The following is a 9,516-nucleotide window of genomic DNA, read 5'->3' as shown; positions in this document are numbered from 1 at the left end:
GAGGCCGTATTACTACATTAACTGTATTTGTGTTTGACTTTTATCCATGATCCTTATATTAAACATTTAATATTTATTTTGTATATTTAATATAAGCAATTTGATGAAGTTTGAAAACTTACAGGAATAAAATAGTTGCCACAAATTTATAATATAGCCTGCTATGTTTGGATATAATCTGGAGTAACTTACCACCACGACATGTTATATCTAGAACACCTAGTGTTTTGAATACCTTACGAATACGAGTATAACAAGGCGAGTCACTCATGAGTTACTCAAGATTAAAAGTCTATAGTTTGCAAATGGTCTGGCTATCTCAAAAACTTTATATGGATTACCGTTTGATTGAATATTGATGGATTGATGGTACTCTCTAAAATTCAATCCGATGACCATTTGCTACTGATGGACCAAGTTGCTACTGATTAGGGAAGGGGTGGTATAACCTTCCATTCATATTCCTACGTGTCGAATCATGTCCCAATCATAACCCCACACCTTTTAGCCTAACAATACAAACTCACCACAGTACTCTTAAATTACATCTTGCCTAAAATTAGAGCTTTGGTCTTCTTAGTGGGTTACAACCCAAGTGGTTAAAAAAAATCAATTATTGGTTTACCCTTTGCTAGCTTTAACGAGGCAATAACATAGTGGTTCGGTTCATAATGATGAATAAATAAATAGGACCACTTATAAGGACTAGAAAGACCTATGTGGTCAAGGTCCCCCCCATTCCGAATACCCTCCCAAATATATAGACTGACTAGTTATGGACTTCATTTTATTTGTTCTATTTTGTTGTCTTAATCTTTGTTTTATTCTCTTGTCTTCATCGTACCGGTTTTGTCAAAGGTGGTCGTTATCTTTTTGGGGTAAGAGCAACCCTAACTCAAGTTTTCTTTTTGATAATTTTGGGCTCACGTGAAGACGATGCGCGGCTGATGTGAATTAGAGAGGGAGGATAAATGTTTTTGCTAAAAACGCCCAAAATTTGATTATATGGGAAGGGGAGGAAAGAGGAAAGTGCGCGTTTTTGAAGCTGTTTTTTTTTTTTTTTTTTTTTTGAGATGCAAATCCCGAACAAATGCATATAAAAGTGGTTGATGTGAATGTACTTTTATAGTTTCTCGTTGTGGAGGTTGTGAGTAAAAAAACACACAAACAAACATGATAAGTATGATTCTTTTATATGTCTAACTATTTTTTTTTTTTGAACGGCAACTTTCATTAAAAGACTAGCAAGGAGCTAGCGTAACAAAACAACAATTAGAGAAAGAAGTTACACAAATTGTTTCATGAGATAGACTTAAACGGAGACCTATTTTTATCCAAAGGTACCCAAGTGATTGATTTCCTCCATAGTTTTAGAAACGCTTGCCGTATTATTATACTTGTGGTTAAAACATGAAATATAAAATCAATAAAAGATGATAAACCTAAGAGGAAATAAATTTAGTTCGATTAGATATAGGTTTTATTACCGTTTAGCCTCATTCTTCTCTAAAAGAGAACTGTGAAATCTTATATATAAGATAGATCAGGTTACTATAACATAATTAAGTTCAATGGGTAATGAAGGGGGATATTATTTATCTTTAAATACTCAAAACATCTTTTCAAGTACAAAACTATTAAGTACAAGACGAGGATTGAACCTGAGTCACTTCGCTGCAAGTTGAAGAACTCACTCATTTAATCACAGAACCTTTTTGTTATTATATCAGATAAAAATATACATATATAAACACACTTTTGTTTGTAAAAACAGAAGAAAAAGAAAGAACTATATGGTGTCTCAATAAGAACATATAATGAACTAACTAATACACATTTCAATAAAATATAACCAACAAAAACATATAATTATCTAATTTTATGTAAGTTTAAATATTAGCTATAACTTCACCGGATTTTTAAATTATGTTCTTACGATATATCATAAAGCTTATTAGTATGCACGGTTCAAAGGTTTGGTTTTAAAAACATTTGCTTGCTTTCCCTTAAAAGATAACAAAAGAATAAGTAGCTATTTTCATCTTTAGAACAACATCAACAATTGTTGCCTCACGAACATCGTCACATCAGACTCTATACGATTGCCCTTACCTTTCTCGTCCACATTCTTTCACAACCCGTTCCTCTGTGTTATTTCACAAGAATAACTCTTTTCCCTCTTTCATCCAAACCAGTGTCATCCCCTGCTCTCTACTTCACGTGGGCTCGGTTGATGATTTGGTGTCTTTAATGCTATTTAGCGTAATTGCATTTACTTTAAATCAAATGAGATATTAAAATAAACATCGGTTCAAGTTAGAATATGTTAAGGACACAAAAATCAAAACCCCTAGACCATGAGGGGCTGAAGGGGTTACCACCTCGATGGAGTCCAAGGGGCAGAGTCCTTGGCGGGTACTGCGTAAAAATTACTTAATTATAAATACTTCAAATTTGTGTGGATGATTAAATTAAAAGTTGCATAAAAACTTAGGACAATTGGAACAAAAGTCAGCGACAACAAACCATAATAACGTTTTCGACTGTCACATCCCAACCGATGGCGGAAACATCGGGGCGCGGCACTGAGCGAAACAGATTGTCCAGAAGTTTCCATAACAATTATATTTACCAAATATTTTAAGTAACGCGTCCCATACCATGTCATATAAGATAATATAATTATTACAGTACAAATCTAGGCAAATTGTTCTGTTCCGACAACTCAGGTTTCATTAGTACAGACAACTATTTGTTGGTCTCTAAGACTCTTTCCAAGCCTTGATTTCCAAGCAAATAGACACCTTAAGCACCTGTCACATACGTTAAAATAAAAGTCAATACACATAGTGTAAAGGCGAGCATACAAGTTTGATAATAGCATATAGAGTTCAAAATAGTTTACGCATAACCAGCACGTACACTGAGTAAATTAAAGCATGTTAGTTATCGACATGAATCTATCGATACCAATGACTGCGGGTTGACTGCCCAAGGCAGTTCGTAATACATGATCACCACTGTAATCCATGCAAATAATTGTCCTTAACAACCCCCGAGTGAACGGGTGCTGAGTCCAAACTATAGTACTATTGTTGCTAAGGCAGGTAGACAGTATTCCATGTCCTTCACTCGGGGGTTGTTAAAGACAATTATTTGCATGGATTACAGTGGTGATCATGTATTACGAACTTCCTTGGGCAGTCAACCCGCAGTCATTGGTATCGATAGGTTCATGTCGATAACTAACATGCTTCGTTTTACTCAGTGTACGTGCTGGTTATGCGTAAACTATTTCGAACTCTATATGCTATTATCAAACTTGTATGCTCGCCTTTACACTATGTGTATTGACTTTTATTTTAACGTATGTGACATGTGCTTAAGGTGTCTATTTGCTTGGAGATCAAGGCTAGGAAAGAGTCTTAGAGACCAACAAATAGTTGTCTGTACTAATGAAACCTGAGTTGTCGGAACAGAACAATTTGCCTAGATTTGTACTGTAATAATTATATTATCTTATATGACATGGTATGGGACGTGTTACTTAAAACATTTGGTAAATATAATTGTTATGAAAACTTCTGGACAATCTGTTTCGCTCAGTGTTGCGCCCCGATGTTTCCGCCATCGGTTGGGGTGTGACAGTCGACCCCCCCCCACTCTCCGGTTCTATAAATTTTTTTTTTGTATATGTCGCAACCCGCGACCCCTGCCCCGGGAGCGAGTACCGCGAACCAGTTAGATGGTATCGGTGTTTATCAATATGGCAGCGGAATTCATACATCAGGACCGTAGTTAGGAAATATTTTTATCAGAGTTAAACACAAAACTTTTATAATAATAAATTGGATAAAACCCAAGTTCATTTGACAATACATTTGTAGGGATAAACCCTAATTATTGAAAACAAAAACTCTGTTTCTTTATTTGGTAACTTTTATAGCCACAACTTTAAGCCTTCAATGCTCTCCAGCTGTCTTCTATTAGCTTCACATTAAGTTACCTGAAACGCGTTTTAAAAAGGTTTTGTCAGCAAGAAATACTGGCGAGTGCATCTCAGTTTAATCAAAACAGTTACTTTTACAGTAGTTGAGAGCATCCGCATTTACATTGTTTATATCTATCCAATTACCCCATTAGTACTGTCAATCATGACTTATGGTCATGCTACTATTCGCAATAGTAACGAGTTTCAAGTAATGTATACAAAACCCCAACATACCGGCAGTAATTGTAGAATCACAAATACTCAATTACTGTTAAGTGTAATTTAAAACATTTGAGGTTTTGTAAAAACAATTTACAAAAAGGTGACAAAAGGTAAGATGTACTCACTAAAAGAATTTATAAAAGGGGAATGACTCACTTTGCTGATCTAGGTGATACTACTATAGCTTCTTGATAATTCTCCTAGTTACTATCTATTAAAATTAAACAATGCACACGTGTTAGTAAAATAACCCAAATCACATTAACCGTACAACTCGAGACAGAACTCCAATGACTGAGTCAGGCAGAGCCTTGACATGCATTACGGAGTCCTAGATCAATCGGGTGTAACACGAGACAGAACTCCAACGACTGAGTCAGGCAGAGCCTTGACATGCGTTACGGAGCCCTAGATCGACCGTGTAGAATAACAATTAGGGTTATAATACTTACAACAAGGCAGAGCTTCGCTTTATAGAGGTATTATTCCCGAGAGTTTTATCCTACTAGTGATCAGAGAAAAAGAAAAGAATTGAACGTTTGACAAATGAGGCCGAAGCCTTTATTTATAGGGCTGATCGAAGGGCGGCTCGCAACCCGCGAATCCCCCTTGTTCCTCTCTCGCGGCCCGTGAGGCTAGTAGGGTAAGCCCTAGCCTTGACGACTCACCTATCTTGCTTCAACACGTAAGGGACACGTGGCAGATCATGGTGTCGTCTGGTGATGACACGTTGTCGTGGCCCGCGACAGGCCCAAAGAGATGGGTCGCGCCCCGCGAGAGCTTCGGTTACTGATTTTTATTTGATTTTTGTTAATATAAGGGTAGTTTAGGCCCGTTTCTCGTATACGGGGTAAATTTTAAGACATTTAGGGTTAGTAAGGGGTCTATAAGAGGGTTATTATAGTATATACTGTTTCGACCATTGTAGGTAATTTCAAGGTTCGCCACTCACACGAACATCATGAAATAGGCAAGCTACAACTCAAAACTGTGCCAAAACTGCCCCTCGGTGGATGCTTTGAGAACAAATACAGATTGAATGATTGTGAAATTGTGGTGTCTCCCACTAGCTTATCACAGCCACACTTTTTTTTACCTTTAAACACCACATTGCACGTGATTCCACTCCGTTAGGTGGTCATTGATAGAGGATGTGACCTCACATAGGAGACATAAAATCTTCTCATTCATCTTTTCTCAAAATACATTTTTGTTATTATTTTTTTTAGTTAATTACACAAATAATGGGTCCTGTGATTTATACCTAATTTCGTCTTTGGTACTAACTTTTTTTTAACAGATTTAAGTTTTAGTTTCAATTTTGTAACACCTTTGGGTACGTACTAACACCAAAATTAGTTAATTAATGACTAAAATACCCTTGCATTTTTTTAAGTTTATCATTGTAACACATTTGGGTACTAAGACCTAATTTTATTTAAGTTTAAATCAATTTTACAAAATCTATTTATTTTTTTATTTTCATCTTTTTATTATATCTCTTAATTAACATAAAATCTATTTATTTTTTTTATTTTCATATTTTTATTAAATTTCTTATTTAACATAAAATCTACTTGTTACACCAGTATTTTTTTTAAATAGATTTTTAAATAAAATCTACTAGCTATATAGTTTTATGTAAATTATATTTCTTACTTGTTTTAAATAATGTAAACCTTACTCGTTTTCAATTTTGGATATATATGATTGATAATAATAAATGTCTTTCATGTAAAAAAAAATTATGCCATTTTTAACTTGTTTTTTTGTTCATTTACATTTTACTATTTTAGAAAAATATTTCATTTACATAAAACTATATAGCTAGGTATTTTAGATAAAACTAAAAAAATTCAAGCCTTTTTTTAACTCGTTTTTTTGTAAAAAAAAAGATATTTAATTTACATAAAACTATATAGCTAGTAGATTTTACTGGTGCAACTAGTAGATTTTATGTAAATTAAATATTTTTCTAAAATCGTAAAATGTAAATGAACAAAAAAATGAGTTAAAATGGCTTAATTTTTTTTAAATGAAAGATATTTATTATTATCAATTGTATCTATCCAATATTGAAAACGAGTAAGGTTTACATTATTTAAAACGAGTAAGAAATTTAATTTACATAAAACTATATAGCTAGTAGATTTTATTTAAAAAAATCTGTTTAAAAAAAATACTGGTGTAACAAGTAGATTTTATGTTAAATAAGAAATTTAATAAAAATATGAAAATGAAAAAAATAAATAAATTTTATGTTAATTAAGAGATATAATAAAAAGATGAAAATAAAAAAATAGATTTTGTAAAATTGATTTAAACTTAAATAAAATTAGTTGTTAGTACCCAAATGTGTTACATTGATAAACTTAAAAAAATACAGGGGTATTTTAGTCATTAATTAACTAATTTTGGTGTTAGTACCCAAAGGTGTTACAAAATTGAAACCATAAAACCTAAACCTATTAAAAAAAGTTAGTACCCAAAGGCGAAATTAGGTATAAACCACAGGACCCATTTATGTAATTAACTTTATTTTTTATCAATAAATTGTTCTTAAAACTTTTAGTTCAGAAATTGTGTAAAGTGTAAACCCACAATTTATAGTTTTTGTTTTATATTATTTTGTCAAATTCTTATAAGCTATGATTATTTAATATCTTAGGCAAAATTCATATCGTTATGCGCCACATAAAAGGTAACAAATACTTAATAATAAGGAATTACCACCTCAAATATTACAAACGCGTTTTGAACATAATTGTTGTCGATGATAGGACAACTCCGCAATTAAACGCGGTTACCTATGACCTAGTGGACTAGTGGTATCTCCACAAAAGTGGTTTGAGTTCAAATCCTGATAAATGTATGATTATGTGGTATTTAGGTGTAATAAATTGTTGTTCCAAGAAAGAATTCACCACCATAATGGTACAATTGTGAAAAAATAAATTCGTAAGCAAAACGGGTAATAAGGGTGAGCGGAGTGGGTCGGTAAACACGTCAGTCCTGTGCGGTAACACCACCGCCGTACCGTGTTTACCGATCGGTAATGAAGTGGGCGGTGAACCTTCACCGATTAGGTGAGAGGGAGGGAAGGGGGAGAGAGATGGGTGTGTGGTGGGATCCATTCCTTCTAAACCAATCACACATTTTTCCTTTTTTTAAATAGTTTACCTAAACCCCATTAGGTAAACCATCGCCAACATTTTTTAGCAATAGATAAACTAATTAGGTGAATTGACGTGACACGGTTTGATTGGTTGAATGAGGAGTTTACGTGTTCCAAATAGGTAACCACTCCCTTCACCCTAATGATGGTACTAGATGTCCCCCCACTTGTGGTCTATTGGTAGGAGGCTTGGGTGTTCTAATGGAGATTGGAGACTCAAGTTCAATTCTCACTTGTGTCATTTTGGGGTGTAGATAGGTAATGAAAGATTTGAACTAGGCATTGTGCAAGGTTGTAAGTTCGATTCCCGAACCCACCCAGAATTTCGTCCCACTGTGTGTTATGCCAAAGAGTTTTGCTTTTGTGGTGGCACAATGACTGTTAAGTGGCAACCCACGGTATGGTTTCACGGGGGAACACCCAAAAAAGCCAAACTCTGAAGCCAACATGGGCCCGGCTAAAACAACATAGTCTGACCGGAGTCGGTGGGTCGAAAACGTATATACCCAAAAATTTCTATAAAACGGGGGGTCAGAAAGGTATATACCCAAAACTTTCTATACAAAAAATACATACCCTCCACTACTAAGCGGAAAGTTCAGGGGGTTGGTCGCCCCCCTCCCGCCGCCACTATCCTTCACCCATGAGTATGGGGCTCTCCAATTTAGAGAGTGTGGTAACCTGTACATGAATTTCACCGTTTCAAAAAAAGAATGATGGTACGAGATGTTTGATTTTACGTATCATTTGTGTTTTTAGTAATATACTTTAGTTCTATACTTCTATGTAAACTTTCATAATTTTCTTTTACCACATTAGTGTTTTTATAATTAAATTGGTGTATATGTATTTGAAATAAAGCGAAAAATCTTAATAGATCCTTTTGTACGTATATGGGTCATGGTCAAAAAGCAACAGATTTCCTTGTTGCATTGTTTGTCGCAATCTTCCAAATTGCTTATAAAAGACCTCATCATTATCAATCTTTAATAATGGGTAATATTTATCCAAATGTAAAGCTAAACGTTCAAACATATACTTTATTAGGGAAAAAAAGCTATTAACTCATGCAAATATGTTTTTAAAAATGACAACTAAGAAATCAATTATTAATCTAACTTATAAATTAATTAATATCAAGATTTTTGTGACCATTTTTAGTGCGCTTTGATTCTTGATAGGTGTAGTCACTACTCGATATTTGATGTCCTTGGTTGATTTATTTCACTTGTGTTTGAGTTTGATTCTTCGTTTTGAATGCATGTTACTTGTGGTTGTTATTTCTTTTGAAATTATCATTGTATGGTCCTTAATATAATTGAATATGATTCCCATGCTCATATGATACCATTGTTAGACACTTGTGATATAGCGCATCTAAATATGCTATATTTTACGGAGGTTACTTTAGATGACAAGAAACTTGTGATATAGCGCATCTAAATATGCTATATTTTGCGGAAGTTACTTTAGATGACAAGAAACTTGTGATATAGCGCATCGAAATATGCTATATTTTGCAGAGGTTACTCTATGAATACTTGTGATATAGCGCATCTAAATATGCTATATTTTGAAGAGGTTACTTAGGATACTTAATCCATTCTAACCAACTAACTAATAATTTAGTATCTTTGTTACTTAACCACCAATATAAGTAGCTGAGGATAGAGTCAAAAATAAAATCTTTTCTACTTCTTTCATACGGAAAAAAATCATTCCGAAACCTCCAAATCATTCACCAATATGACATAGAGGGTTTTCCACCTAACGTTATAATAATAATAATAATAATAATAATAATACAATTACTAATACTTATTAAAAAGGATAAGGAATGTATTTATTATTTTCTGTTTTACCCTATATATTTTAAAAAATATATATACATTTTTAACCTATTTAATTTTCAGTTAATTTGATTGTTTTATAATAACTTACATTGGTTAACTTAGATAAACAACTGAATTCGTAGTTGTATATTTTTATTTCATTCTAATCATCAGGGCAAATTACATAAGGATAGCAGGTAGACGAGCAACAAACTGCGCCGCCATTCCTTTCTGAATAGAAAACCCTAATCTACTAAAAACAAAGCCCCGCCCCTGAGGGGTCGAAAAGTTGCTAT

The sequence above is a fragment of the Helianthus annuus genome, chromosome 3, assembly GCF_002127325.2.
Source record: "Helianthus annuus cultivar XRQ/B chromosome 3, HanXRQr2.0-SUNRISE, whole genome shotgun sequence".
Taxonomy (NCBI): domain Eukaryota; kingdom Viridiplantae; phylum Streptophyta; class Magnoliopsida; order Asterales; family Asteraceae; genus Helianthus; species Helianthus annuus.
The sequence above is the reverse complement of the archived record's forward strand: the minus strand, read 5'-3'. Positions refer to the sequence as shown.